Here is a 23,817-nt window from a genome sequence, read left to right on the forward strand (position 1 = left end):
CTCAACCACTGCTCACGTGTCTATGGTGATGCTGGTGTAAACACACCTATGGCTGCCAGCTGTATAAAAGTACTGCACATACCATTATAGAACATACTACTTGATGATAATGAATGACTGCAGTGGTTTATGTATTTACTATTCTATATTTTTTAATTTTTCCACTGTCTCATTAACTTTTTCAGTTTATTTATTCAAATCTGAATACAAATAGGTTCATAAACTGCAACTAGGCAATATGCTCTTAAGTCTTTTTTTTTTTTTTTTAAATATATTTCATTGATTTTTTACAGAGAGGAAGGGAGAGAGATAGAGAGTCAGAAACATCGATGAGAGAGAAACATCGATCAGCCACCTCCTGCACATCCCCCACCGGGGATGTGCCCGCAACCCAGGTACATGCCCCTGACCGGAATCGAACCCGGGACCCTTCAGTCCGCAGGCCGACGCTCTATCCACTGAGCCAAACCGGTTTCGGCCTCTTAAGTCTTTTTAATCACTAGGTTCCTATTCTATCTATCTATCTATCTATCTATCTATCTATCTCTCTTCTAAAATAAAAATTACTTACTGAAGAAACTGAGTTGGTTGTTCTATAAACTTTCCTAGAATCTGGAATTTGCAAATTACATTCCTATGGTACCATTTACCCTATTTCGCCCCTCACCTTATACTATACTATAGTTGTATTATTATTTTAGAATGCACTCTTTCTACTATTAAAAAATATAGTTTGCTGTAAAACCATGTGCCATGTTAGGCTGGCAGCAGCCTCACACCTGTCGTGTTTACTGCATCTCTTGACTGCATCATTTTCTTTTGTGCTTGATTTAATCTCATGTTGTTTTGTACAGCAGCATGCTGTACAGGTGTGTAGCCTGGGACCAAAGGCTATACCACGCAGCTAGGTGTGTAGTAGGCTATCACATCTAGGTTTGTGTACTAGTAAGTGCACTCAATAATGTTCACACAATGATAAAATTAACTAATGATACATTTCTCAGAACACAGCCACATTGTTAAAATGTGTATAACTGTGCTTGTCTGCCTCCTGTGAAAACAGATCAACTGCCCTTACTCTCACATAAATCTATTACTTCTGCCTGTGTGCTAGCATCCCAGTCCCTCTTGAGCACCCTCCTCCTGTAATAACCCTTTGTAATTACCCTTTCCTTCTATAGTGGAAAATTTCCCTCTATAGTGGATCATATCCAATAGCATACAAATATGCAGTGACATCCCATCTTAAAAATACAAAATAAGAACTCTTCTTTGATTCCCCCACTCTGCTCTAGCTCCATTTCTGCTCCCCTTTATAACAAACTTCCTATAAAATGCAATTTGTACTGTCTCACTTCCTTGACTCTCATTTTGTTTTAAATCCACTCAAATAAGTTTTATATCCCCTCCTCTTCACTGAAACTGCTCATCAAGAACAATCACGAGTTCCCTCGACAAATCCAATGGATCAATTCTCAGTCTTCATCTGGCTCAGTTTCTGAGCAGCACTTACACAGATGATTACTCCCTCTTCTTGAAACACATCCTTCCCTTGGCTTCTAAGACAAAACAATCCTGGTTGCTTCCACCTCGACTGAGCCTCCTCCGCTGGTTCCTATTCCTTGATTTTGTACTTCTCTGTATTCCCTAATTCTGTAGGTGATCCTCATCAGTCCCATGGCTTTATATACCAGGAGGATGACTCAGAGCTTCATATCTCAAGCCCTAACCACATATATACCACATATCAAGTCAGGTATCCTGCAAACATCTCAAGTTAAGCATGATTCAAACAGAATTTCTGATTTCTTACTCCCATACCCATCCTACGCAAAACAAACGGAAGAAAAACTCCTCTATTCTTTCTCATCTCAGATAAATGGTACCAATATATGCCTGATTATCAACCCCTCTTCTAACCAAGCCCTACAAAACAAAAACTAGGAGTACCCTTGATCACTCTTTTTTTCCTCACATTCCATGTTCAATCTACCAAAATAAAGGGTACTAACTTGCCTTTAAAACACAGTTTAAACCCTTGCTTGTACTTCTGTCCACAGCATAATCATTTTAAGGCTCATCTGCCAGCTGTTCACAAAGTTTTGCACTGGCACAAATGTTACCTTTTCTAAAAGGCTTTCCTTACCATCCTACTCTACTCTTCCTATTATCTTACTAAAATCGTGCACTAGAGGGGGGGGGGGGGGAGAGGGAGGGGGACTTTAGCCCAGCCTGCACCCTCTCACAAGCGGGCCTAAGCTGGCAGACAGACATCCCCCGAGGGGTTCTTATCACTGCCGCAGAGGCAGGAGAGGCTCCCACCACTGCAGCTGCACTGGCCAGCCATGAGCCCAGCTTCTGACTGAGCGGGGCTCCCGCTGGTGGGAACACACTGACCACCAGGAGGCAGCTCCTGCATTGAGCATCTGCCCCCTGATGGTCAGTGTGCATCATGGTCGTTCTGCCATTCAGTCAATTTGCATATTAGGGTTTTATTATAGAGGATGCCTGCCTTATTTTCTCATCATCAAATCTATTAAAACCTGAAATAGTCTTTTATTTTTAAATTTTTGTTTATTTACTTCTTATTCCCCCTCTACAAAGCTGAGAAACTCTCTTAATCAACAAGGGCTGACCACTGCAAATTTAGATCTTAGGTTTTCCTCTTATTGTCCCTATAGCATCAATATGTTTCCCCATCGTAGACTGTATTATATTTATCACTGTTCTCAATTTCTCTTGGTTTATGTGCATTTCCTCCTACTAGATTCTAAGCAACATGGTGTTTTCACTATTGCTGGCCAACTCAGATCTCTCCTCCCAACCCACCTCTTATATTCTTGCTAGCAGAGACCTGATTTTGTTTGTTATTCATCCTATGAGGCACTATGCTCAGGAAAGAGCCTCTTTACCCCAAAGTCCCAAAGTAGGTAACAAATAGTCTGAGTCAGTTATGATGTCCTCATTCTCCTTGCTAGTGAATAATTTTTAGATCTCAGTTTGGGACCCAATTCTAGTCAATGGTATATAGCAGACCTTTTGGGAACGGTTCTCCTCCCTACTAAAAAGAGAATTATGAGAATCAGTCCTCTCACTACTGGCTGTCATCATGCCTGCATATCATATCAGAAACTATTGCTACAGCAAGAATGTTGCCAGAAACAAACAGAATTGCAGCATGAAACGGTGGAGGGTCCCTGTGTCATAGAAGACATGCAAAGTCATGAAATTAATTAACCTAAACTGTCCATGTCCATCTCCAGACCTCTTGTTATGTGAGAGACTAGAGGCCCGGTACATGGGAGTCATGCACTGGTGAGGGGGCATGGCCTGCAGGGATCAGCCCACTGTGGGAGCGCCACTCATCCCCGTCAGCCGAGTGGCTGTGGACCTTCCCTCTGAGGGGCTGCTCCCACTGTGGGAGCGCCACTCATCCCCATCAGCCGAGTGGCTGTGGACCTTCCCTCTGAGTGGCTGCTCCCGCTGTGGGAGCGCAGCTCATCCTGGTCAGCTGAGTGGCACTCCCATTGTGGAAGCGCACTGACCACCAGGGAGCAGCTCCTACGTTGAGCGTCTGCCCCCGGGTGGTCAATGCACGTCATAGCAACTGGTTGACTGGTCGTTCCGCCAGTCACTGGGCTTTTATTATATAGGATGATAAAACCCTTATGGTTCAACTAACTTTTGGCTGAGACTTCTACTACTTATAGCCAAAGGTATCCAAAAGGAAATAGCTCCATTCATCAAAACATCCTATATAATAAAAGGCTAATAAGCAAATTGTCCCCTCAACTGGGAGTTCAACCAGGAGTTCAACTAGGAGTTCGACCAGGGGGCAGGGCCAACCAGCCAACCACCCGTGGCCCTTCCCCCTGGCCATCCCTGCCCCTGATTGGCCCCAATTGGCCACCCCACCCTGATCAGGGGCAGGGCCAGCCTGCCAACTGCCCATGGCCCCTCCCCCTGGCCAGCCTTGCCCCTGATCAGCCCCACCCCAATCGGGGGCAGAGTCAGCCAGCCAACCACCTATAGCCCCTCCCCCAAAAGCCCCCCCTTACTGGCCCCACCCACCCTGATTGTGAGCAGGGCCGATCAGCCCACTGCCCAAGGCCCCTCCCCCTGACCCAATCGGCCCCAATCAGGTAGGCCAGCGGGATCCCACCCATGCACAAATTCATGTACTGGGCCTCTAGTATTAGTATAAATGGTAAAGCCAAACATATTTCCTGCTTCTATTTGACTCCAGTGTCCATATTATCATTACACTATACTACCAGAATTTCAACCCACTCTTTTTAATGAATTACAGGTGGCCTAGGGAATCTATGCTTCTGCATTTTATCTACAAACTTATTAGTTTGACACCATTCCAAATGCCCAATGCCACAGACACTCATCTTTGGCTAATGGGGTACTAGAAGTATTGGAGAAATGTTATATGCTTATATCTGCAAAATATTTGCCTTTCTTATGATTAACATGCATAATTCAAAACAGAAATACTCTTTTCTACAGTCGCTACATGTACTGAGAACAGAATATCTATTTGTGTCTCACAACTTAACAATTCTTTTTAGCTCCCCTCCTTGTTCAAGTAATTTAAATCACATATAATCTTAATTCTACTAAAAAGCCACACCTCTAAGAGAAAGGGGTATGCCAATAAATTCCCAGGAAAGGAGTAGTTACAACCAATAAAGAACAAAAGACATTTTCAGAAAACTAAAGGGGAACTCGTTTACAAATAAAGAAGTAAGGGTTCACAGAGGTTGAATATTTTATTAGAAATCACAGTTAGGGCCAGAACAAGAACCAATTCTTAATTCTCTGCAATTTCATAATGCTTTCAGGGTGCTTATCAAACATTTACTGAGAATTCTTAGCCAAACAAAAATAATCCATTACTGAATGTTCAAGTAAATCAAAAACCTTTTAGTAAGTTAAGGTGACAGATGCACATTACCTTATATATTGACTTTTTATTTTTTAAGTAAGCTCCACTATGTCCTAGCTATCATTTCTACTTTTCCAGTCAACAAGATTTCATTTTATTTAAATAATTTAAGTATACCGATTGTTATCAGTGCAAACACATTTAAGGGAGAGTGATAGTTCTTATTTTTACATATCTACATTCTATATAAGAACAATGTAGCATATCATTTTTATTAAAAACTTGGGCAAAAAAAGTTGTCACTTTTTTATTTAAAGGTGTAATTTCTCTAATGAAGCAATTATCATGATAATGTTGACTTCATCCAGCATCCTCTTGGTTATGAACCTAATTATTCTAGGAAGTCTTAGCTTGGAGCTCAGGAAATCAACAATCTTTAAGAAATTTATTTAGAGAAACTAAGATGGCGGCATAGATAAACACCAGGAAATTTCTGCTTCCCACAACAATCGATAAATGCATCAGAAACACAAGGTGGACATCATCCAGAGCTACAGGAGGGCTGGCTGAGTGTAAATTCTACAACTAGAAGGAGAGAAAAGCACACTGCGAGCGGGAGGAGCTGCGGAGGTGGCCTGCAGAGGTACGGGGGCTCGCGCGTGCGCGCGCGCGCGCAGAAAGGGTCTGGCACCTGAGGACGCGGCTGTCTTTTTGAATCCAGAGGGAGACACAAGGTCCCGACGGCTCTGAAATCCGGTTCCGGGAAGTCTCTGGGGACCCAGGGCTCATACGGGGAGATACTGGACTGTCTGGCAGCGGGCGAGCTTGAGAGCGGCTTTCCCTCAGAGGTGCTTGCAGCCATTGCCGGGACACTGAGACTCGCGACTCCTTAGGGCAGGGCTGAGGCTCCGCCATAGCTGCTTTCTCAGCCCTTTGATTCCTTGAGACCCCGCCCCACCCAGGCTGCAGCAGAGGCTTTTGCATATGAATGCCCCGGCCATTTGCAACCTGTAATTACCTAACCACAGCCCGGCCAGATAGACTCAGAGCTTCCAAGAGAAGGCCCAGGCCCCACAGCGGCTTGCATTGCTACACAGCTGAGCATCATCAGGGCAGCTGATTCTCGCTGCCAATTGCCCTGGAGGTCAATTCCTCCCAGTGATCCTACAACAACCAAGGCATAGCTACAACAAGACTGTGCACAAAGCCCACGAGGGGGTGCACCAAGAGTGTCCACCTCAGGTAACTGGGGAGGCTGAGCTACTGGGCCCTACAGGACACCTAGCACACAAAGCCACTCTATCAACACAGGGAAGCAACCAAAATGCGGAGACAAAGAAACAGGTCACAAATGGCAGAAATGGAGGAAAGCAAACGACTGGATATAGAGTTTAAGGCCACGGTTATAAGGTTTTTCAAGAATTTTATGGAAACCGCCGATAAATTTAATGAATCCCTCAATAAGTATAGGGAGACCATGGAGGACATGAAAAAGGACCAACTAGAAATTAAGCATACACTGACTGAAATAAAGAATAATTTACAGAGATCCAGCAGCAGAAAAGAGGATCCCAAGAATCAAGTCAAAGATTTGAAATACAAAGAAACAAAAAATACCCAACCGAAAAAGAAAAAAGAAAAGAGATTCCAAAAATATGAAGATAGTGTAAGGAACCTCTGGGACAACTTCAAGCGTACCAACATCAGAATTATAGGGGTACCAGAAGGAGAGAGAGGGCAAGATATTGAAAACCTTTTTGAAGAAATAATGACAGAAAACTTCCCCTACCTGGTGAAAGAAATGGACTTACAAGTCCAGGAAGCGCAGAGAACCCCAAACAAAAGGAATCCAAGGAGGACCACAACAAGACACATCATAATTAAAATGCCAAGAGCAAAAGATAAAGAGAGAATCTTAAAAGCAGCAAGAGAAAGACAGTCAGTTACCTACAAGGGAGTACCCATACGACTGTCAGCTGATTTCTCAACAGAAACCATGCAGGCCAGAAGAGAGTGGCAAGAAATATTCAAAGTGATGAATAGCAAGAACCTGCAACCAAGATTACTTTATCCAGCAAAGCTATCATTCAGAATAGAAGGTCAGATAAAGAGCTTCACGGATAAGAAAAAGCTAAAGGAGTTCATCACCACCAAACCAGCATTATATGAAATGCTGAAAGGTATTCTTTAAGAAGAGGAAGAAGAAAAAGGAACTCTTACCATTTGCCACAGCATGGATGGAACTTGAGAGCGGATAAATACCACAGGATCTCACTCATTTGTGGAATATAATGAACAACATAAGCTGATGAACAAGGACTGATCCAGAGACGGAGAGGCATTGATTGGACTGTCGGGACTTGGAGGGAAGGTAGGGGAGGGTGGGGGTAAGGGGGAAAGATCAACCAAAGGACTTATATGCAAGCATATAGGCCTAACCAATGGACATGGACAACGGGGGGGTGAGGGCATGAGCGGGGGTGGGGGGCGTGGGGGGTAGAGGGTAACGTGGGGACAAGGACACATATGTAATATCTTAATCAATAAAAATATATTAAAAAAAAAAAAAGAAATTTATTTATAAAGGTTAATCACGTGGGATTTAGCAAGTGTTGGTTTAATGTCAACATCTATTTCACTTGAGATGATTAGTCCAAACCAATTGCTATAATTCCACCTCCTATGCCAATATTCAGGAAAGAGTAGTCCAAAGCCAATTTGGATCAATGATACACGAAGAAAGCCTTGCTCGGGTCTTCAAAGAGAGAAAAGGCAGTCTCTTTCCAACTATATGTAAACAAGGAAAATATGGACTCAATTGTTGTTCCTGTGCTCATAACCACAGAAAAGAACCAGCTTTAAAGATGAAGCCAAGAGAGGAAAAGAATGAACAAAAAACTGGGTTTCTTATGGCAACACTGAATTCAATCAACCCACTCTGAAGCCTTTTTGGACTTGTGAGAATAATCCACTTCCTTATTGTATAAGTGAGCTTCAATTGAGATTTTTGTTACTTGCAGCAAAAAGAATCTTCACTGGCAAAGTAGTAAAACCAAGTCTAAGGGACAATAAGAACCATAAAGGGGAGAGACTATAAACCTTGAGTATTATAAGAAGAAATACTCCAAAGCACTTTCTCTCTCGTTAAATGGTTCAATTACCCCCCAAAATTCAGGGATTTTCTACAGAGCAAAAGAACCACAAGACTCTCCATAACTAAGATCTGATTTTGTAAATTATCAGGAGACTAAAGCATTTCTATTTATTTCTTAAAAACAATTATTAACCCCAATCAATATAATAATATAAAAACTTTTTTAAAAAAAGTCAGTTACTAGGCACCCAACTCACTTCCAGACTCTGTGGACATGACTAAACAAAGCAGAATGCCTGCCCTTGAAGCTACATTGCAATACAAAGAGAAAAATAATTAACAAGTAAGTACATATCTTCCTCCTAGATTTAGTTCTACAGTATAAAAATCATGAAATACCCAAGCAAGTTATATCATGACCAGTAACTGAACATTATGAACAACTAGGGTAGAAACAAACAAGACTTCGTGAAATGCTTTCACTCAAGTGAAAATAAAGTTTGAGGCAAGACCTGAGAACATGAAGAAAAACTAATTGTATGCATATATGCATAACCCATGGACACAGACAAGGGTGGTAAAGGCCTGGGGTGGTGGTTGGGCTAGAAGAGATCAATGGGGGAAGAGAGGGGGTCAGAATGGGACATATGTAATGCTTTCAACAATAAAGATTATAAAAATGTTACAAAAGCAGGAGGAGGAGGAGGAGGAGGAGGAGGAGGAGGAGGAGGAGGAGGAGGAGGAGGAGGGGGAGGAGAAGGAGGAGGAGGAGGAGATGATGACCAAAAGAAAGAAACTGGACCAAAATTGTAGAAGAGGAAAAAAAAGGGTACAGAAAAAAAAACAAGATTATGAAAACATCAGAAAACATCAGGACACATACACTCAGAATGAAAAATAGGAATTTAAATAGCATCTTTTTCAACTCTTTCTCATTAGAAACAAGACAGAACAAATGGTATGATAAGCCAATTAACAAGGTCTAGACCCCAGGATCTTTTAACACCTCTTTTTTTAAAAACATATCTCAGACTAGAAAAAAAAACACCAAAGTTCCCAGCCCACATCATATACCACTAGTCCCTCTAAACCACAGATGACTTTCCAAAACCCACCACACTGTAACCCCTGATCCAGGTTTGAGCTAAATTCAAGTCTCATGAGATGGCCACAAGGGCAAGAAATACTTTTTATAACCTCATATACAAAAGGAGATAAATTCCTGTTGCCCTTTCTGTGTCTTATATGTAATTAATTAGGACTTGTAAAGAGAGGGAAAATTTTTTAAAAGAAAGAAAATATTAAAGTGATAAACACAAAATTTGTAATTAGCATTACAAGTTATCCAGAACTTCAATATTTCCTTAGTAGGAAAGTCTCTGACTAGGTACTATCAGACAACTGAATTGAATGCCATGGCTTATTTTCCCAGGAGAAATATAAAGAATTGCTAAGTAGCTATTGAAGTGTTTAACAATTTCAAGTAACAAAGAAAAGTAAATAAGTTACTGGGATAAGTCATAAGCACTTGACTAAATGGCTCACTCTTATAGTATGTAATTTAAATTATTTTAGACACAATCAACAACAATTACAATTTTCAAGTGTTTTCCCTACCCTTATAGTACATTATATATTAAAATCGTTTCAGAATGCCCATCACTTCAGGAAAGCCAGAAACTTGGCCTGGAAGACAGAAAAATATAGAGAATTTTTAACCCCAAACTGCTTTAAATGAACATAATAAAAGATCTTTGGTAGGAAGCTTTAAGGTTTTTTAAATACAAATAGTAATTCAATTTTTAAATGTTGAGTGTTTATTTTGTATGAGGCACCATACTGGCCACAGTTAATGCAATTTAAATACAGGAATCATCCTTAAATACATATGAAATTCTTGGCTATCCTTGATCATAGAGGAGAGTAAAAATGGCCATACCTTATAAACAGAGTGACCATATGTCTTTGTCTATGCCTCTTATGCCAGCATAATTATTACGGGCTCTCTGTCATACTCAAAAGTGTCCCTGGTTAGTCACTGAATTACAGTTACCCCACCAGAGTGAGTAAGCAGACAGGTGCTATGTGGTAGCTAGTTACCATAATGCCAAATACTACTAGATTTCTTTTTTATGTTGTAGATAAGAATAGGCTCCTGCCAGATAAAATGTAAAGACTCAGATGTTATATCAACACGATAAAAGCATTCTGTGATTGCTGAATAATAACTTTAAAAGGGATTTGTTTTCTTAATTCAAACACCCAGTAGTCAAATACTCCATCATTCTGTGCTCCCAGATTAATGGTTACAACTAACCCAAGCAGATCTCAACAGCCACATGACCAACGAAAGGACCAAAACACTGGGGCCACTTGCCAGACTGTCACAAGAACAAAGGCCTAGCAGGTGGCCATCCACTGCTCCAAATTAAATCATGCTGCACAGAGCATTATCTTCATCATTGTATAATGTTGTTTTTGTGTAATGTTACTCCTCATATCCAATTTTCAAAATTAAGACAAAATTGTTTTTAACGACAGGCCAACCACAATAGGAAATAGCACAATGATCCAAATAACATTGTTCACGACTGAGTGAAAAGGGCCCTTCCCAGGTCACAGAAGTAATCACCGAACCCTACCCGCCCGTCACCCCAATATTTGTTCAGTGAAGCACTGCAGTATCTGGAACAAATCCTGAGGCCTAGTTAAACACCAGGTGGTATACTAGGGTAATTTTTTTTAAGTAACAGATGGCTCAAACTTTTCATCTTTATGACATGCAGCGCAGGACTTATGCAAGTAAAACTGTCTTCCAAGTACTTTATACAAGCAATACAATTACTCATGTGACTCATCGCTTCACATCATAGAGAGCAGCAGGTGAGACAGATGCTGTGCTCCTGGGTTATTTATTACTTTGTACAACAGATAAATGACACATATAAACACAGATATACATGTATATTTAAATATAGCTATAGATTTGATGGTATTGTTTCCTCTGTTGTAAAATTAGGGGGCTAAGTTAACTAAGTCAAACACTTTGGTTTGAGTAAATAAAAGTAAAATGTTGCAAATCTGAAATAAAGTCAGAGTAAGGAAGAAGGTGTGCCCAGTTTCATTAAAATTTGAAGTGTAGAATATTTAGAAATTTAAAAGTAGAAAATAGACAGAAGCTGGTTGGGTCAGCCTATCAGCATCTGATCACTACCTCAAATACACACACACACACACACACACACACTAAGTAAAGCAAAGGAAGTTAGAATAAGTGATTTTTCCCCCCTTTCCTTCCTATTTTCCCTCATCACACAACCCTCCGGCCAATGTTCAGCACCAAAGAGCCCCACATTAGGTACAGCTGGTGAGAGAGGTGTGTATCACTAGATACAGCAGCACAATTAAGGCAAAGGGATCCTCACAGGAAGCAGCATGTGGTTTTAGGTAGAGAAAGTCCACCTGTCCCAAATGGCATTTCCTGGCCTTCACCACCTTCTACTGCCCTATAAAGTGAGGAGCAAATGGGTGGTCAGGGACATGACTTTCCCCACCACATCAGCTTTCTTGTGGCTGATAATTATGGGCATGAGTACCTTCAGGTAAGACTTGCTACCCTGGAAGAGCTGGTGACAAGAGTAAATGTTTGGCGACAGCAATAACTGTCTCACCTGTAGATCCAAATTATAAAACAACTCTATGATCACAGACTGTCTTACTCACACAGGTAGCAAATAGAAAAGTAATTCTAAGCTGACTCAAGGAGTGTGCTGCTGAAACAAGTGTACCAAGGAAAATAAACACGATAGATAGATTTTTACTGGAAATTAGATCTGCTCAAAACTTCCACCATAGTCCTCTGAGATCCATGAAATATATAGACTCCTAATACATTTTAGGTTTGCCTGAAAATCAAATTACCATGTATATTATTGCTCCTGAGTTAAAATGAGTCCTGAATTTTAGCAAATTCTGCAGAAGAACTTTTTAAACCCAACCTATTTACGTGCGGTGTCCTTCCTGGTGAAATACTTGTCTGAATGCTACACATTTAATTTGTCTTGTCTTTCTATGGCATATCAATATCATTACTAACTGCTGCATCTCAAAAAACCTGTACTATTTCAAATATAGTAGCTTTAATAGTTGTGATTGATGGTGTTCTTTATAAAATGTGTATTTTCGTGTAATATTATTAAGCCAGAAACAAATTTTCACTTATTGATACCTACCTGTGGTAAAAGTAAATCACCATAAAAATATGCTCAGTGATAAAATAAAGCACCATGTAAATATTGTCTTTTGTAAAATAAAAAATAAGTCAATTATTTTTAAATATGTACTTTTGTTAAAGCATATTATATAAGCCCTTAGTTAATTAGTTCATACTTGATGTCAGCTACCTAACATTCCTCACAATTATAAATACATTGATCAGTGTTCCTACAATTTCAGGAACTTGACCATTTTGTACAACACTTCCAAGAAAAATTAACACTTAGACTACAGCTGACTTTTAAATTTACAAGTATTAATTATCATTCTGCTTCTATCCTCCCCTTAACCCTAGTACAATAAAAAATTATTGCAGGCTATTCACATTTTAATTGAATGTGAATTGTTATTTTCATTTTAGTCAAGCTTCTGACCCATTTATTTTAAACCTGATATTCATTTCAAATTAACCAAATGGCCACCCTGTAATGGGTAGGGGCACACCATAAATTCAACGACTTATACCGGTCTCAGGGCACTAGACTATACCATGTAGAATTCTATTTTGAAAGAGAAAATCATAAGGAGATTCACAGAAGTGATATTTAATTTGAGGAACAATGAACAAATTAACTCTATTATATCCTGAGTTCTGGTTTAGAGAAATTCCATAGATTCTTATATTCTGGTGTACACTGCTGCCACTTCATATAGAATTTACCTGGTCCTATGTGGCTTTACCTCTATTATACATTCAGAGCCATCCATTAGGCAAAAAGCAAACTTATCTCCTACCATTCTCCCTCTGGCTCCTACACCAACCACACAGCCTCTCCTTGCTATTCCCTGGACAACCAAGCACGCTACTACCCCTGTGCTTTTTCAATGCTATTTCCTCTGCTGGGGATGTTCTTTCCTCAAATATCCCCACTGCTCATTACTGTACTCATTCAAGCCTCTGCTCAAATTTGATCTTATCAGAGAAATTTTTCTTGAACATGCTTTCCAAAATAGCATCCCCCATCTCTCCAAAGACCTTGCTTTCATTTTCTTCATAGCATTTGTTAACCAACTCACATGTTATCTCTCTTTTCCAACTAATGTTGGATAAGCTATGTGTAAAGCTACATTTAAATGTAAGCTCCATAAAAGACGAAAATTTGCTTTATTCACTGCTTTATCCCCATGACTTAAAAGAGCACTTGGTACAGCTCACTAAATAATTAAGTCCATGAATGTTTGTTTGTTTTTCCCCTTGCCAGGTCAGCTAAGTATTCTGTTTTATTCAGTGCTGAACTCCCAGTGCTGAGAGCAGTGTTAACTCTTGAGACACTCACCATGCTGAATGAATCTCACAATACACACCTGCTATTTTCAAATGTTATCAAAATTAAAAGCAAGAAAGACATAAGTTTATTCATGTTTAACTTGATCATTAAATGAAAGTTCACTATTTCCCCAATAACTAAAACTTTTAGCAGTCTTCAACATTTAAATTAATAATGAAAAGGACCATATGTACACATTTGTTCATTAAATATATTCCCAAAAATATTGTGTAAAATTAATTAAATAACATTATACTCTTCCCTCCAAAAAGCTGTATCCCAAAACATAACAAAATTTTTATTTTACTAATTTTTACTATTACATCATTTTTTTACCAACTATATTACTTCATATTTTCCTGTTAACTTATTATAATCCTCACCAGAAATAGCTATAGTCAATGGCATAATAAAATTGTACACCAACTGTAATCTTTATAAACATTATAACTTTCATTCCATTCAAATGAAACAATAACTCTATAAATAGTTGCAAAATAACCAATATATATATATATAGATATAGATAGATATAGATATAGATATATATATATATAACCAGTCATATGTCTAATTCCCTTTGTTTTAAATAAAAATTAACTTAGAGTACATAGAGGGCTGTTTTTTCTCTTTGGGATAAAATCATCTATACCAAGAGTCAGCACATTTTTTTCTATAAAGTATCAGATAATAAATATTTCAAATTTTGAGGGCCATATGATCTCTGTCACAACTATTCAACTCTGCCCTTACACTGTGAAAGCAGCCATGGAAAGTATATGTAAACTAATGGGTGCAACTATGTTCCAATAAAATTTCATTTACAAAAACAAGCAGCATGCTAGATTTGTCCTGCAGGCCATAGTTTGCAAACCCCTGGTCTACTCCACTCCTTTTCTAATAACTTTATTTAACAAAGCTCAGAACCACCCAATTTATGAGTTAGCTATGTGCCAAAAGTCAACTTACAATGGAGGTGGGTGTTTTTTATTAATTTTTCATATATTTTACTAGTGAGATTCTTAGACAAATTCAATTCAACTCTACTCCAGTTCTTCTCTCTCTCCTCCTATCTAGAAACAAAGAAAGAGCATACTTATCCCATAGATTCTGGGTCATAAGAATTGAAACACCAGAGTACAGAGGCGTGTCAGAGAAGGAGGAAGAAGAGAACCATTTCTTTTGTCCTATCTAGGAAAATTTTAATTTCTGGGATCCACCTACTTCCTTTGTCCATTTTGTCAAGGGTCTCATTGCCAACAGTCCTCTTAAGTCACCTACTATGGCAATATATCATGATTTGCCCTCTTTTTTCTTTTTTCTCCCTGTCGGGAAATCAAACCTTAAATATTTTAAAGCCCAACAGCAAGTCCTGTAGCTCTTTCTCTTCTTATGCCCAGAGCTTTAAAAATGTCTATATTCCTTTTGTTTGTTTGTTTGTTTTATTAATCCTTACCCAGTATTTTTCCATTGATTTTTAGAAAGAGTGGAAGGGAGGAAGAGAGACAGAGAGAAACATTGCTTGGTTTCCTCCCACATGTGCAGTATCAATCCTGCAACCAGGTATGTGTTCCTGACCAGAATCCCCATGCCCTTGACCAGAAACCCAGACCCTTCAGTCTGCAGGCTGATACTCTATCCACTGAGCCAAACGGGCTAGGTCTCTATATTCCTTTTTTAATCAAACTCTCATCCTTCAATAAAGCTGATTTCTACACACACACCAAAAAAAAAAAAAAATGATGAGAAAAACTGATTAAACCAAAACATATTAATATGTAAGTTAAAGGACTAGTAATCATTCAGAAAATTCCTAACCTATTCCAGGTCCTAGAAAATTTACTTTACTAAGGGTGGTTGGGGGACCATAACTCTAAGTTCTAGTGGATATAGTTCTCATAATAGTGAAGAGAAAACACAGGCACTAGATGAAATAAGAGGTAGAGAGCATGGAGGGAACATAGCACAAGGCAAATCAATGGTAACTGGATCAAGGCTCTACAAATCTCTCCTAAAAACTGTCCTTTTCTCCAGGTTTGTCCACTCTTAAACCCACACATCTTCTAGTCCAAGGGTCATTAACTCAAATGTCTACAGGTAAGTAAGGGAAGTGAATAAACAATAGAGAATTATAAGGACTGGAGAAAGCCGAGTAGAAAGGGGCAGCTGCTACTCAGTTCCAACCAATTGCAGGAATGCAGGCCCAGGGTTGCCATATCATCAGATTTTCCAAAAAAGTCAGAAACACATTTTCAAATTTAAAATTGTCAAAATTTTAAAATATTGTGCAAGCCAAAGAAACCCCATCTATAGGTTAGATTGGGCCCACAAGTCATCAGCCTTTTAATTCTGTCCTAGCAGAACCCTGTCCTTTGTAAACTTTCCAGGGTAACAATATGGTATGTGGAGGGGCTATGGCAGCAGGTAGCCTTCTTTATAGAGCAGCAACAAATCAGGTCATTTTGAGTTAGGGAACTGCCTAATGGAATCTGAAGATGATAAAATGTCATTAGAAATAGCATTACTCTCCATAAAGACCTAGAAAAGTACAATTCAGGTATTCCCAAGATATAAATAATTAAATTGCTTTCCTCTTCACAAAAGTCAGATATGCTCATAAGATTAGAAGTTAAAATGTTTTAAAACTGTTACATATGTAACAAAAACAAAAAAAACAGACCACCCTCCTCAGGTATTATTGCTGTATACCATTTGGTGTTGAGTGATTTATTTCAGTCAACATGTGAGTCCATTTTAAAACTCATCAACACAAGTTCCATCTGGCCCTGAAGCTGTACAAAAGGTGACTCAGTGGGCAGTTTTCTTCCTCAATATTCTGTATACGTTTCTCCCTTTGCAACTGATATCTAGTCTCAATCAGTAGAATCTTTCTGTAATAGAGGTGAATTTCATACTATAAAACAAATCTGAGCTTGCCAGAAAAGTAAGGCTACTTAACTCAGGTCAGACCTGCCACAGGCCAGGCCTGCCAGCTGCTGTGCAACTCCTGTTCTAGTTTCTGCCCAGGCCTGTAATTATTTACAGTTTTGCACCTGTCAAAATCTTGAAACAATGGCTTTCCTTGTTTCTCAGGGTTTATAGACAGTTAAATGTACTCAGCTTAAAAAGTGAACGCGTAAAGCACACATATTAAAGGGGTCATTATCCGTGAGTTTTTACAATTTTTAACATAAGTAAAATAGAAATGAAGGGGGAAACATAAATTAGGTTTTGATGGTTAATAAATAAAACATTAAAGTAGCTATTCTCAATCTTCATGAATATAGGAATTATCTATGTGTTGTTAAAAAAAATGCTTAATACAAAAGCCAGGCCTCCAATATCAGAACTTAAAAACTGAGTGATGACTACATCTTTAACATTTGGTTTGGAAAATATGTTTTTAAAAATATCAAGTAAAAATAACACAATAATATAATGAACCATAACCATCATATTAAAAGACTGATCAGTATTACTACAATTCAATCTATATTGGGGGGAGGAGCTATTAAATAATTTAGTAGACAGGTAAGATTAAACTACTAAGTAAATCAAAAGAAGGAAAGATAAATGATGCTGAAAGTAGTTCTCTGGGCTACCCTACCACTCACTAAGAGAAATGAGTCTTCTCACTACAGTTGATTCTGCAACTGAGATAGACTGAGAGCTGTGGCTGGCTGAGCTTTTATTCTTTCTCCTAAGTTATGCAACTCTATCCAGAAGGTGTATATTTCTTTAAGAAATCAGCAGCTCTGAGTAAACAGGGTACATCTGGTGAACACATGTCCATGTACAGGTAAACACATGATTTCAGTAATTACTTCCAACACCATCTGTCAAGCAGGTAGTTCAAAACCTACTCAACAGGAAAGGCAGTTTAAAGTAATTTTTAAGCAAGTACTCTTCTCATCTGCTTAACAAAAATAAAGATCAAAATATAACCTAAAAACCTGTCTCCTCTATCCCGAACTTACCCAGGCCAGAGGCAGGCAGGTTCATTCTTGTAACTAAAAAAGATGATAATCCTACATTGGCTAAGAAATACATGAATCTGATTAATTATCCTCCAAAGAAAGTTTCCTATGATTAAAAATGGCAGTAATTTATTCATTACTAATCAATAACTAACAAGACTAGTCTCTGTAACACATTAAAGTGTGCCACCTGTCTGCAAAACACATCACCATTAATTAAGGAATAAACTACTCTAGTGACAAATGCTTTCAAGTGTTTCTCAGTATCATTAACTCAGCTTGAAAAACATAAACCTTAATGCAAAACAGCGCAGGGAAAGAAAAAATATAGCAGCAGAGGAAAAGAAAAAAATATCCAATTAAAAATTTTTCTGACTTCTAAAGATTGGTTGAGAGACTTTGAAAAGATTATTGCAATCTGACCTTGATGAATATCTATATACCATTGGCCTGTTCATTTCTCTGATTTATATCAGTCAAATGTTAAAATAAAGTAAATACAACCAACTCTCAAACATCCAAAGTGATGTATGACAGGAAAACCAAAGGCTGAATTCCCCCAAATAAATTTAAATTTTTCTTTTAGATTCAGTTCCCTCACCTAATCTTTACCACAATTTTTACCATGGCAGAAGTGACTGACTTAAATTCCACCTTTTTGTTCTCCCCATTTCTCCCTTCTGAGATCAAAATATTAAAAGCAAAATTACTTGTATCTACTCCTGATGTGATATAGTAAGAATGCTAGTTCACCTCTGAAATCTTCCTCCTAAAAACCCATAACCCTACTCTAAATATGAGAAAAACATCAGACAAATGCAAACTAAAGGACATTCCACTAAACAGCTGATATTCTACAAAACAGTATTCCTTAAAAGTGTCAAAAACAAGGATCATCTGACAAACTGTCACAGACTAGACAGGACAATTAAGTGCACTGCGGTACCCTGGATGAGATCTTGGAACAGAAAAAGGACATTAGGGACGTGCTTGCTTCGGCAGCACATATACTAAAATTGGAAAGATACTGAGAAGATTAGCAAGGCTATGCGCAGGGATGACATGCAAATTCGTGAAGCGTTCCATATTTAAAAAAAAGAAAAAGGACATTAGGGGAAAACTAGTGAAATCTGAATGAAGTGCGGTATTTACCAGTAGTTAACAGTAATGTACCAATGTTAATTTCTTAGATGGTACAAATGTAATATCCTATACAATAAAAGCCTAATATTCTAAGTGTCTGATGGACCGGTTGGCCGTTCAACCAATCAAAGCGTAATATGCTAATGAATGCTAAGGCCGCTCAACCATTCGCTTTAACATGCACTGACCACCAGGAGCAGACAGTTGATCAGTCAGTCGTTATGACGTGCACTGACCACCAGAGGGCAGACACTCTGACTAGTACTGGCCAATTGGGACTGAGCGAGAAGGGCCGGACATGCCCTGGAGCCCTCCCAGGGTCCCTCCCTGGCTGGCCAACCTTCCGTGTCCCTCCCCGGCCCCGATCATACACCAGTGGGGTCCCTCAGCCTGGCCTGTGCCCTCTCACAATCCGGGACCCCTCGGGGGATATCAGACAGCCGGTTTCGGCCTGATCCTGCAGGCCAGGCCGAGGGACCCCAATGGTGCACGAGTTTGTGCACCAGGCTTCTAGCCTATATAATAAAGGCCTAAGCGACTATTACAGCAGAACGACCGGAACGACCGGTTGCTATGATGCGCACTGACCACCAGGGGGCAGACACTCAGCGCAGGAGCTGCCCCCTGGTGTTCAGTGCGCTTCCACAGGGGGAGCATCGCTCAGCCAGAAGCCGTGCTCACAGCTGGCGAGCACAGGTGCCACGGCGGGAGCCTCTCCTGACTCTGCAGCAGCAGACACAGCGGGCCAGAATGAGCATGAGCAGCACCCGGCCCCGTTTCGGACTCTTCCCTGGCCGCCTGCTGCTTGGCACACTGCTACATCCCCCAAGGGGCCCAGACTATGACAGGGCTCAAGCCAGGCTGAGAGGCAACCCCCCACCCCTACCCCAGTGCACCGATTTTGTGCACCAGGCCTCTAGTAGTAATATAAGATGTTAACAGTAGAGGAAAGTAGGTAAAGGGTATAAAGGAACTCTTACATTATCTTTGTGACTTTTCTGTAAATCTAAAATTATTCTAAAATAAAATGTTTGTCTAAGATTTTGTTCAATAGGGATTCTGAATGTTCATTTATTCAAGCAAAATTCGTTTATCAGACACTATATTACAGCCATGCACAATGTAATACACTGGGGACCCCACCATGAGACAGTCAATGGTGAATACACTCTAGGACAGCAGTTCTCAACCTGTGGGTCACGACCCCTTTGGCAGTCGAACTACCCTTTCACAGGGGTTGCCTAAGACCATAGGAAAACACATATATAATTACATATTGTGAAAGGGCGAGGGCTACGCCCTCCATCTTGCCCCGAATCCTCCATGTTGGGGCAGCAGCCACGTGCTCAGCAAGCACCTTCTTCCCGGAAGCCCAAGACTCTGCTAGCCACACCCAGGATTTCTTTAAACTAACCAATGACAATCAAGGGATGTGCACGCCATAGATATGACCACATCCTGTGTAACAAGACCCGACTTGCACCTGGCCAATAAGCAGGGCCCACAGTCATCTCTCCTCCCCCCTATTAAAACCCCTTTTTCCCACGGGGCTGGCTCTCTCGTCTCGCCGTTGCATCGGTAGAGGCTGGGAGCCAGACCAGGGTCTGTAATAGTAATAAAGACTCTCTGCTTTTGCATCGGACTTGGCTGGCTCCCTGTTGGTCTATTGGGAATCTTGAAATCTGGGCATAACAATTGTTTTTGTGATTAATCACTATGCTTTAATTATGTTCAATTTGTAACAATGAAATTGGGGGTCACCAGAACATGAGGAACTGTACTAAAGGGTCGCGGCATAAGGAAAGTTGAGAACCACCTCTCTAGGACAGTGGTCGGCAAACTGCGGCTCGGCAAACAGCGGCTCGCAAGCCACATGCGGCTCTTTGGCCCCTTCAGTGTGGCTCTTCCACAAAATACCGGCTCTTCTGCAAAATACTGACTTCTGCGCATGGGCCAAGAAGTTTCAATCGCACTGTACATGCATGCCCGCACGTGGAATTTTGTGGACGAGCCACACTCAAAGGGCCAGAGATCCGCATGTGGCTCGCAAACCGTGGTTTGCCGACCACGGCTCTAGGACATCACAAAATTGGGACTAAAATCTACCACTGACAGGAAGATGAATGAAAAGCAGGTGAGTATAAAACAAGGTAACTCACTGATATAAAGCATACAAATAATTACTCCAAGAGTCCCAATTTTGATCCCTGGCCCTATTCAAGGCAGCCAGTCGATGGCTCTCTCTGTCTCTCCTCTACCTATCTCTCTCTCTGTTTCTCCTCTCTCTATCTCTCCCCCTCCCTCCCTCCCTCCTTCCCTGCCTCCTTCCTTCCATTCCACCCTCCCACTCTCTCTAAAAAGCAATGGAAAAAATATCCCTCAGTGAAGATTAACAAAAAAATAATAAATAAATGCTTGACCATAAAGAATGAGATATGGCCCTAACCAGTTTGTCTCAGTGAATAGTCTGCGGACTCAAGGGTCCCAGGTTCGATTCCAGTCAAGGGCATGTACCTTGGTTGTGGGCACATCCCCAGTAGGGAATGTGCAGGAGGCAGCTGATCGATGTTTCTCTCTCATCGATGTTTCTAACTCTCTACCCTTCTCCCTTACTCTCTGTGAAAAATCAATAAAATATATTTTTTTTAAAAAGAATGAAATATGTTTATGTAGTTCAAATTTCAAGTCTAAGAGTATCCAGCCATACTCAAGAATGCAAAGACCAAGGCACTCTAACAAGAATCCCAATTCCATAGACAGCACCTATAAATACTTCTATTATAAATATCTCAAATAACAACTTAAGGTTTGCTAATTAGTATATTAAACTTCAGAAATTAGTTTTATTGGTAAAAACCATGGCTTGTTCACTGGCAGGATTCTTGCTAGAAACGGTTTTTCACCTATTGAAAGTAGAGTATTCAAGAAATGTAGACTGACTACAAAATTTAAAGACGCTAGAGACACTTGTGAATGAACAGAATCAGTGAGGCCTCAGCCTTTACCCTCAGAGATAGCTCTCAAAACTTAATCTCCACAAGGTCCCCGGTCCAGTCATGGGTTTAGAAGGATTCTTTGCTGCCTTATGTTGAATGTAAAGGTAACTGAATCCTATTTCTAAAATGTCACTGTGTCTGCCTGGATGAAACTTTCATACAAAGTGACAGTCAAGGCACCTGAGAGGATGGAGAGCTGAACCTTCATCAAGCGTATGTAACACACTGCAGTAACTATTTTGAGCCTGCTTCACTAATGAGTGATAATATACACCTGTGTGTGGCAGAATGTGGTTTGAGTCTTGTAGAGAAGTAGCTCCTCTACCTTAGACCTGCTTGGCAAAAGCTGTGTTGTGAATGACAAATGTGACATATGAATTCATTATGGCCCTTGGAAGAAAAGTTATGGCCTTAGAGAAATCCAACTGAAATTTCAGAAAAGCGTTTCTCATGTTTGTGAATGTGCTTTTACTTTGGTAGGGGAGAATGTCTTTAGCTTTTATTAAAGTATTAAAATGGCTTCTATGACTCAGAAATCATTAAGAACCAAAGCCCTGAGTAACCAACAGTCAATGAACAGTTACTGTTTTTCCCCATTAAAATCAGTTTTTCCTTAAATTGCACAATTTATATCCCCCCCCCCAAAAAAGTGGCCTTCTTGTTTGACCTATCATTAGCCTTCAGAAACAGATAAAATTTTAACAATTAGGAAATACAGTGGGGCCTTGACTTACGAGTTTAATTCGTTCCGAGACCGAGCTCGTTAAGGAGCTCATTAACTCATATTACTCTGTCAACTCAATGCAAAAAAATCGGCCAAGAGACAGCTGGTATCTCAAAAACTCGTTAGTCGGGACACTCGTAAGTCAAGGCCCCACTGTACAATTAAATTAATTCACTTGACATTACAGATATCACACCCAAAGCAGAAAGCAAAATTTAAAGCCATTATTTTCAAACAATGAGGCACAATGCCCACTTTTGGATTTCAAACAATTTTACTTAAAGATGTAAATGATCTGCACATGTCAGTGGAGTTTGGTTTTGTTTTTAAAATGAAACCCGTTTATTTCAGCCATGTTTTACAGGATCTTTCCACTAGTTTTTGTACTACATCTTGTAGCTCCCAATTCATCAAACCCTGGAGCACAGTGGCCAACTGAAATTTTCTTCCCTTTGCATCCCTCTAATGATTTTTTTTTTTTCCATCTTGAATGAAATGGTACAAGAAAATAACATTCTATATAGTCATGAGAAATACTGCTACAGGTCAGATTATCATCTCAGTAGTCAAGTTTCTGGTAAAGCAATATACAGAAATATTTTTTAATCCTCATGAGGAAACATGGAAAATGCTGAATTTATTACAAATGAACATTATGAAAAATAACTGCTGAGTATCCACTTCATACAAAATATTCAATATATACTGCTTGAATCAAGTCCTACGTGGGAAAAACTGGAAAGAAAGTGAGCAGCAGACAGGGTAGTGTCATGGGCTACTTATTTAAAAATTAATGAGTCCTCGCTGGTGTTGCCAGGTGTTTAGGATGCAGGCCTGCACACCGGACTGATTCCTGACCCCAGACAGGGTGGAATGAGGAAAGCAACTAATAGATGTGTCTCTCTCACATTGATGTTTCTCTCCTCTCTCCTATCTCTCCTCTTCACTCTCTCTCCTCCTCTCTCTCTTTCTCTTCCTCTCTCCCTCCCCCCTTCCCTTTCACTCTCTGAAAATCAATAGAGAAAATATATGAGGATTAACGAGAAAAAAAAGTCAATGAAAGAGTTATCTCTCATTGACACAAATGCTATCATCATTCAGTTTAACATCTATTATATTTTTTAGAAATTTAAGAGATATTTTGTCATTAATTTTGTTAAAATATGTATTTTTAAACTATTAAATATAAAAATTCTAACACTGTTCTCTAATCCACGTATGAAATAATGAATAGAGGGAAAAAAAGTTCAAAGTAAAAATGTCTGTATACTAGCTTCAGAGAGACAACCAAAGTAAAGTGTCTTTCTAATTGTTAGGCTGCCTTCTAATTTTTGTTTTCTAAAGGACTGATCTTATTTCCTAAACTAATTTCACATAGCTTTAGCTATCTGATTTCTTAAAGAATTCATAGTCTAGCCGAAACCGGTTTGGCTCAGTGGATAGAGC

The 23,817-nt window shown here is 39.7% G+C and overlaps 1 protein-coding gene and 1 non-coding gene across 3 annotated transcripts in view; one reads left to right on the forward strand and one right to left on the reverse strand.

Annotated features, from left to right (window-relative positions):
- Positions 1-23,817, reverse strand: part of CDKAL1 (CDK5 regulatory subunit associated protein 1 like 1) — a 686,928-nt gene that overhangs the window by 507,744 nt on the left and 155,367 nt on the right. The gene's annotated exons all lie outside the window — the stretch shown is intronic.
- On the forward strand, positions 18,495-18,600 carry LOC118677860. Its single transcript, XR_004974584.1, has one exon. It is a non-coding gene; the product is annotated as a U6 spliceosomal RNA (small nuclear RNA).

The sequence above is a fragment of the Myotis myotis genome, unplaced genomic scaffold (assembly GCF_014108235.1).
Source record: "Myotis myotis isolate mMyoMyo1 unplaced genomic scaffold, mMyoMyo1.p scaffold_m19_p_2, whole genome shotgun sequence".
In the NCBI taxonomy this organism is placed as follows: Eukaryota; Metazoa; Chordata; class Mammalia; order Chiroptera; family Vespertilionidae; genus Myotis; species Myotis myotis.